We start from the raw sequence: 9,399 nt of genomic DNA on the forward strand, positions 1-9,399 counted from the left end.
ACTTAACCCCTCAATCCCTTAGTGTCCTCTTCCGCATAACAGGAATAACAACAGAATCTACTCCAGAGGGTGGTTACAAGGATTAAATGGGCAATAGAGAAAAAGCCTAAAACAGTTCTTGGCACAAACTAAAAACTAAATAAATGTAGGCTGCTATAATTGCTGCTCTCAACGGCACTCTCATCTCTTGATTTGTAACTTGAAGTTTTTTTTCTATACACCACATCATTTCCTTATAGTTTTTCTTTTGCTAATTACTAATTAAAGATTTGATCTATATACTGCATGATTTTATGTACATATAGCATATTCATTTAGAAATAGATCCCCCTGCCCCAATGCTGTTTAACAAAGTTAAAATAAAGAATCCTTTAGCCAAGTCAGCTGTTGGAAGAATCCAGTACTATGAAGCTCCTCAGGAAAGGATTCAGTGGTTTACTTGCTCCATACAAGCACCAGTACTTTGCACTTCGTGATATACTCAGAGTGGTGCTTCCTATTACTCTAGCATTTCACGAATCCTCAAAACCTTAACAGAGTCAAATGAAATAACACATGCGAAGTATTCTTTACGCTAAGACCTACAAAAAAAAAAAGTTAGTTTTATTTATTTAATGAATCGTAGCATCTGAATTTTTTAAAAAGTGGTTGGTCAAATGTTAAAACTTACAAAATTTCCTGTTGAGCTTTCCCATTTCCCCTAAGGTCATGTTCTTTTCCTAATTTGGGGGAAACAAATGGCTGGTGTATCAAGTTTTGAAATGACTTGGCCCCTTTGGACATATGCTCCCTTCTCTGACAAAAATAGGTATTTTCATAATCTATTATGAAATAGATTCCCATAATCTTCTGTAATAAACAGGAGGGTGATTTTTGTTACTAACTTCTCTTGGTTAATGACAACATCAACAAGGAACCAGCACATCCCTGGATATGGATTTTTAGAGTTCTCAGGTAGGAGAAAAATTAGCTCTTGGAGTGTGCCCTAACCTCGGAGAAAAGCTGAGCCTGTTGCAGTTTATAGCAGGATAAACATGACCGGTTGGGAAATCTTTGGAATGTGCACTGCTGCCAGAGAACTGGTCATTAAATATTAACTAGCAGCTCTTCTGACTTTTTGTTTTATTTATAATTATTTACATGCCGTGTTGGGCCATTTTTGCCAAATAGACAAAAAAACATCGAAAGATGTCAATTCACCCATCTTTGAATTCTTCCGGTAACTACAGTGACACAGGATTAGTCATGAAGCTTCAGTTAAATGTGTGGATGAATTCTTGCTTCCAGACCAGCCTTTGCAAGGAGGCACCAGGTTTTAATGTCCTTGACCACACAAAGACCACAGCCACTTGCTGCATTGGGTTGAGAATTCACAACCCCACAGCCAGCTGGCCATGCTCCAATTTATATGGTGATGTCCCCAGACTGCCTACACTGGTCCCCAGTTTCCTCCACTATTGCCTGGAAGCATTTCTCCAGAGTGTTGTCAGTAAGTGGCAATATTCCCATCAAGAAGCTCCCAGGCAGGCAGCGTGAGGCCCTCGTAGGAAATGTCCTTGGGCAGAGGCTTGTGACATACTTCCATTGGCCCCAGAACTGGCTTTTTTTTTTTTTGCTTGAACTGGTCAGTTGGCTACCTTACATCGTACTTTTCCCATCTGAAATTTGCTCCCCACCTAGTCATTTTCCAATTTTTATGAGGACAAAATACAAAATTAAATCATATTTATCGAAAACTATAGGTTCTTAGAAATGAATGTGAGTTACTAATAATGATAGTGACTTCAAAGGTGAGAGAGTTGACTGAGAAGATAAAACCATGCTTATTTAAAATGAAGGCGAGAGGGACACCTGGGTGGCTCAGCGGCTGAGCTCCTGCCTTCCGCCCAGGGCGTGATCCTGGAGTCCCGGGATCGAGTTCCATGTCGAGCTCCCTGCATGGAGCCAGCTTCTCCCTCTGCCTGTGTCTTTGCCTCTCTCTGTGTGTCTCTCATGAATAAATAAATAAAATCTTTAAAATAAAATAAAATAAAATAAAATAAAATAAAATGAGGGCGAGAGTTTGCAATTTTTATGTAAGTAGACATTTTAAGAATAAGTTGGCCTTTGGAATCAGACAATACTGGGTTCAAATCTAGGTCCCAAATGTATGACCTCAGGCTAGTTACTCAACCTCATTAAGACATTATCTCTTTGCCTATAAAGAGTGATAATAATAACATTTGTGAGAGTTATTGTGAGGATTATATGAGATAATGAGTTAGTGGGCAAATTGTATGATATGTGAATTATATTTCAATAAGGCTATTACAAAGAAAAAAAAAAAAAACAAGAAAGACAAAAGACATCATAAATGCCCTGAACTGGGGATTTGCAAAATTAATAATGGTCCACTTAGTATGCTGGAACTGCCATGGAAGATGGGATCCAAAAACTCAAAGAAGTGGTATGCTAGTGTCGACACTCTGCAACTAACAGTTAGCAGACAATCTCCAGCTAACTTTATTCCATGGGAGAGCCTGCAGGAATCACCTATTACCAAAGCATAAAATGCATTGATAAGAAGGGGTTAGCATGTTTAGAAGCACCGTGATGGCTGATCTCAGCCAGCCCTGACAGTAAGAGACGTTGCCAGAACACAAGGATAGCAATGGGGGTGATGAAAAAAGAAACTGCTAGAGGAAATGTGGCAGTGCTTACTGATGAGGAGCAAGGGAGGCATAATTATCATATTGAGAAGCAAGAAGGGTGCCTGCACTGCAGAAAACTGTGGAGATAGTTAATGGAATGCAGCATACGTAGGACCCAGCTAGATGGGCAGCTACCAAGGGTAGTCATCAAGGATGGGTAATTAGGAGGTTGAGAAGGTCACCGTAATAAAAAGTCATGATACTTTGCCCAGTTTCCAGAGCTGAGCTCAGGTCTGTTTACTTCATAATTATAATTCCAGGCCTAGTATTGGAGCTGGTGTATACAGTGCTTGATAAATAAGTGTTGAATGGATGAAAGTACCTTCCATAAGAAATTATCCAAGAAAGGAGGGAGATGAAGCACATACTTTAAGCCACTATTATTTTTGTACAAAACATAAACTATTATATTTATTTCAATTACTCACTATAACATAAAAATTATTTTAATACTATACAATTCAAAAGGATTGGAGGAATTGTACAGTGTGGTTTTTTATCCATCAGTATCTTTGCTCTACTGTCATCATTGTTTGCATGGCTAGATTTAGTCTTTTGCTGCAATGAGAAAACATTTACTCTCCCCTGGGTACTGCTTATCTGTAGCTTGCGGGCAGTTGGCCTTGCTCCTCACTCCAGCCAACTCAACAGAAGCATCAAAGCTCAGCATGCAATTTACCACTCTTGGGAAGCCTGGGTGGCTCAGTGGTTGAGCACCTGCCTTCAGCCCAGGGAATGATCCTGGAGTCCTGAGATCGAGTTCCGCATCGGGCTCCCTACGTGGAGCCTGCTTCTCTCTCCACCTATGTCTCTGCCTCTCTCTGTGTCTCTCTCATGAATAAATAAATAAAATCTTAAAAAAAAAGAAATGTTACCACTCTTTAATTGGCTGGGTAGGTTTTTGTCCACTTGGCAACCACTAGTGACCAGAGATCTCATCAGTATCTTATAAACCTTGTTGAATCTTGTCTTATCTCTGTGAGATCCTGCTCTTTCCACCCTTGTCATAAGTATACAAAATCCAGAGATACAAAATATACCAAAATCCATAATCCAACATCACGACATTTCATGGTGCTTTCCTCTCCCCCTGTTCCAGTGAGTGTTTGCCAGTTATGCCCCTTTCCCCTCAATGAGTAATTCTTCTAATAGGCTTTCCCTTCAGGTGAATAAAAGTGTTGTCTTCTCTCTCTGAATGCTGATTCTTTTTTCTCTAGATACCTCACTTATATCTTAAACAAATACAAATACCTACAAATGAAATATTAAAAAAATCTTGAAGAAGAGCAGACCTAAAGATTTTAATACTGAAGAGTTTAACTGTTTACAGTGAGCTAGGAAATTTGCTTTGACTTATGTTTATCTGCTTTACAGACATTGTCAAAACATTAAACAATCAATAATTTTTGAGCACCTATTGTATACACTATATTCTTAAGTCCTAAAGAGTCCCTGAGCTCACAGTTTATTTGTAGTTTCATCAAAGAGCGAAAGTAAACTTAGTGTAGCTCCATAAATATAATTATAATTTAATTATATTAAAAATATATTTTTTTAATTTTTTTTAATTTTTATTTATTTATGATAGTCACAGAGAGAGAGAGAGAGGCAGAGACACAGGCAGAGGGAGAAGCAGGCTCCATGCACCGGGAGCCCGACGTGGGATTCGATCCCGGGTCTCCAGGATCACGCCCTGGGCCAAAGGCAGGCACCAAACCGCTGCGCCACCCAGGGATCCCAAAAATATAATTATATCAAGAGTCAGAAACCCTGTATTCTTGGCCTTGGCTCCTTAAAAATATAAGCAAGTCACTAATCCTTCTGTTTACCCACATACTAAAAATAAAGATCATATCTACACCGTTTCACAAAATGACATAAAATAATTTATGTAAAATTGCTTTGAAATGTAAAGTATCATATGGAGTAAGTAGAATAGGAACACATGACACCTTATCATAAAATGCCATCACTGAGAGAAACAAATGTTTAGGAACTCAGAGTCAGAGAGGTCTTCACAGAGCATGTGATATTTAGATTGGCAATAGCAGGCCATCAGCAAGGATAGGAAATAGAATTTAAAAAACTGATTTACAAAATGCTCTTTCCCACAGATATGCTACTACTGAGAGTAGAGAGGAATTGTGGAAAAAGGAAGCAGAAATAAAGCTTACAAAGGGGGATAAGGATCAAACGTGGATAGTAAAGTCATAAAAGAGACACTTGCACACACATACATATATACAGATGTTGTCACAGTACAAATTTGAGAATAGACAGGCAAAATGAGAACCATCACCTGTAATCTTACTGTGCAGCATAAACTTCCAGCAATTTTGTTTTACAACCTTCTAGACATGTTTCTTATTTATTTAAAACACTTGCTCCCTGATACTTGATTTCTTGTTTGAATCTTGACCATGTTGTGAAATCTTGTAGACACAGAATAAATGGTTGCTGGACTGAATTGAAGCTTTCTGACTCATCTCTGTATGAAGTTTGGTAAAAGGTTTTTATTTTCCTCTCTTTAAAACTGAAGGTAGGAAATTACTTGATTATTCCCTTAGGGTTTATTTTGCTAACTTAAAATCATCAGAAGTAACATCAACTTTGCATTTTATCATGTCTCCTTCTGATTTTCTTGATGCTGTGGTTGATATCCAGTCCACTTGTATTGACTTTCAGTAGCTATATTTTGTTCCATTCCAAATTTTCTAAAGCACAGGTTGTTTCATAATTCATCAGGGGAATTAGGTAGCTACAAGTCAGTTCCTTGTGTGGGTAGAAATCTAATGAGCATTGTCTTATTTTTCTTATTTCTAATTAAACAAACAAGTTTAGCATTTTTAGAAAATGTATAAAGCCTAGTGAAAAAGTTAAAATCATTTGTAATTGTATAACCCAGAGATAACATTAACAAACATAAGTGGAATAAAATCCATTTTAGACTTGAAAAAGTATGTATCAACACACGCTATGAGAGATGTTTTTCTTTCAAGGTAATAGCACTTTGGTCAGTGGATTCAAAATTAAAGCATGAGGTTGAATACACACACACACACACACACACACAGACATAGAGACATATGTACGTATATGAATGGCTTATTCTTTCCATGGTGTTGAATTTCTTGAAGTCACCAATAAAAATGAGAAGATTTACCCATTCAAAATGGCCCTCTAATTTCAGGTATGATGGGAAGAAACTGAGAAACAGTATTTCTGAGACCTTCTCAAATTTCATCATTCAAGTAGCTGCCTCTTCTTTCAACCACAGAACTGACCACACACACACACACACACACACACACACACACAAGGCATTCCATTTCAGACAGACTCTAGAATAATCAGGCATCACTAGAACCAATTAAGAATTCTGCTTTTATTTTACACTTTACCAGAATCAATCCTTTGGGGGCTCAAGGCGTAGTTCTGTGTGTATCATATTTCACAAATCTTTTTATATAGATTAAATAAAATGAAAATGAATATCAGGGGCATTCCATAAGAATAAAGAAATAAGAAAATAAAACCCCTACATTTTAGACATATTCAGACTGGGGAACCAACAGTGTTTTCCTACTGAGATTTATGGGCTGGCTGTGCATGTGCATGTGTAGGTAGGCACGCACATATAACAGTTTAAACTGTTCCCTCACTAACTGGTAGACTGGTTTCTTTTTCACACTGTGACTACCTATTGTAGTCAATGCTGATTTACTTTCTATGGTAATCTAAGTATATATTACCTCATCATCCTTGAAAAGCAATAGATCAGTGAGCATATTCCCAATCCACCACTCTCTAAAGAAGCCCTAACTCCCTAAGTAAGGAAAACGGTGTGAATAATAGTAATATCTAATGTCTTAATCTTTCTGTTCTAAGTGCTCAGTAAATGTTATCTCTTTTAAGTCTTCCAGCAACAGTAGTGGCAGATAATAATATCCTTACTTTCGAGATGGCAAGTCTAGGGATCAGACAAGTAACACGGACAGGGTCACAGAACTAGAAGTGGTGGGACAAAGATTGAAATGCATGAGCTCCTGTACCCAAGTTCTTAACTGCTGTGCAGATTTACCTCTCCCTTGAGAAGACACGGCGAACAAAACTCTGTTATGAATTATCCCTGAGTAATATGGATGGCCAGTACCTAAAAATAATCAAAATGCTTCTTAAAATCTGAAAAAAATAAAAATAAAATACCCTCTGCTGTAATAGAGGGGACTACATTTTGCTCACAACCATTGTATTTACTTTTTGGCTAAATTCAATAGCAGAGTTTTACATAGGAAATAGGCTAACTGACCAAATCTCCAGATGAATCAGTGGTTCTCAAACTTGAAACCTTAAGAGATACGGCTTGATGAAAATTTCACTGATCCTTTCCTTCATTTATTTAGCCAGCTCAAAAAATTTATGTATTGAATACCTTTTAGATCAGACACTGTTAATTACCTAGGCTTCGCCAATAAACAAATCAAGATCTCTGATTTAGGATTGTACTCCATTGGGGAAGACAAAAATAGTAAAAAGCGATTTCAATTGTCTAATAATGAGGCATAATGAGTGCTAAATATAGATATATAAGCCTGATATTTAGGAGAGATCCTGATCCAGGCGTCAGTGGGAAAAATCATAGAGGAATTTTTGTTGGGGGTCATTTCTAACCTAAGACCTAAAGATAACGACAAATTAACTAGTTGATATGCAAATATGAGGACAACTAAAGAAATGAGAGATGATGGCAGCCACATGAAAATCAACTAGAAAAAGCAAACATTCAACAGAAAACCAGCTAAATGTATGAACAAGCAATCTACAGAAAAATATAGACAACAAACATATAAAAGAAATGCTTACCTTGCTTCATATTTAAAGAAATAAAAACAAGTATATAACTGTATTTCACTCATCAGATCAGCAAAATGTAGAATTTGATGACAGTACTGGCAAGCTCATATATTTTGAGCAAGAATTTGAAACATTCAGGAATGCCACAAGGCAATAATTATGAAAAACTATAAATTAAAAATGAGGGTATCTTGCAGTCTCACTCTTAAGAAGTTAATGCTACAGTTACACCCACAAGGATTTGTTCAGATCTATATTCAAAAATGTTCATTAAAACATGTTTGTGATAGCTGAAAATGAAAATAACAGAAATGGTTATCAATATGATTCTGGTTAAATAAGTGTTGGCAAGTCCACTTAATATGGGCTGAATTGTGTCCTGCCTCAGAATTCATGTATTAAAGCTCTAACTAACCTCTGGTACTTTAGAATGTGACTGTGGAGCCTTTAAAGTGGTAATTAAGTTAAAATGGAGTCCTTAGGGTGAGCCTCAATCCAATTAAACTGATGTCCTCATAGAAAGAGATTAGGATACAGAAAACAGAGGAGCAACCACATTAGGATATAGCAAAAAAAGTGGTCATCTGCAAGGCACCCATGAAGCTGGGGCCTAGAGCTTTGAGGAAAAAAGCATCTCTGGAATGATATGGGTGCTTCTGAGCTAGGAGGGGGAGCTCTATGGATCAGAGATCCAAAACAAGGGCCAAATTATCCACTAGGCAATGTAGACACAGTGCCTAGGCGAAAAAGAACTTTATGCGGTCATGAGAATGTTTTGATTTGGTTTTTTTTTTCTTTCTTTCTTTTTTTTTTTTTTTTTTTGATTTGTTTTAAACTCGAAGAATAAACTTTTAGGTCAAAGAAAAAATTATAAATAATATTGATACATTTGTCTTTATACTAATGCCATCATAAAACACAGTTCTTAAAAGTCTGTTATGGATGAAGGAACTCACAGAGGCCTACGTGCTCAGTGCCCATGGAATTCATACACTGGCCCCACCCAGATATCTAAGAAGTGACAGAGGTGGTACTTGTGTCTCTGAGGGACTAAGAATGAATGGATTCTGGGTGTGTTAGAAAACTGAATATTAATATCAATCATTGCTGCTGGAATTAACTGCTACTTTCAGGAGGAAGAAGTGAGGGTAGAGTGAGAGATGGGGACAAAAAGCCAATAGGAATAAGAATTGAAGGAAGTGGGAACAGAAAAAGACAGAGAGGACACTCTTTATCCTCCAGCCTTCCATTCTTCTACTGCCCTTATTATAAGCGGAGATTAACAGAAAGTGGAGGAGAGAGGTGGGTAGCCCACAGAAAGGAAAAACATGGTTTATAGAGCTGCATAAAGGTAGGTCTGGAACTGATAGACAATAACTTAGTTTTTGGCACATTCTCTTAACAGAGTAATACATAGCTCTCAAAAAAAAAGGATGAGATGATTCTGTATGTGATAATATAAACAATATCCACAATATACTATCACATATTAAATCTAGATATAGAATCATACATAATAGAATAAAATAATACATTAAGATAAATACAGATAGATAATTAATTAGATAAATATGCCTATTTCTCACCCCCAAAGTAACATAACAGAACTTTAAGTATAGTTAAATTTAGGGAGTTTGATTAGGCTGATAGTTGTAGACTTTCATTTTTATTTGATCATTTTCTGTATCATGAAAAATTTCTTAATTTGAACATGCAGCTTTGTTAGTGTGCTTTAATACCAACAGAAGGTATTTGGATAGTAGGATTACATTCCTTTTTATTTCCTTTCAAATCATCTGTATTAAAAATTAATAACTACTATTTAAACACAATGAAGCTACAGTTCTAAAAAACA

Source organism: Canis aureus, chromosome 20 (assembly GCF_053574225.1).
Source record: "Canis aureus isolate CA01 chromosome 20, VMU_Caureus_v.1.0, whole genome shotgun sequence".
NCBI lineage: Eukaryota > Metazoa > Chordata > Mammalia > Carnivora > Canidae > Canis > Canis aureus.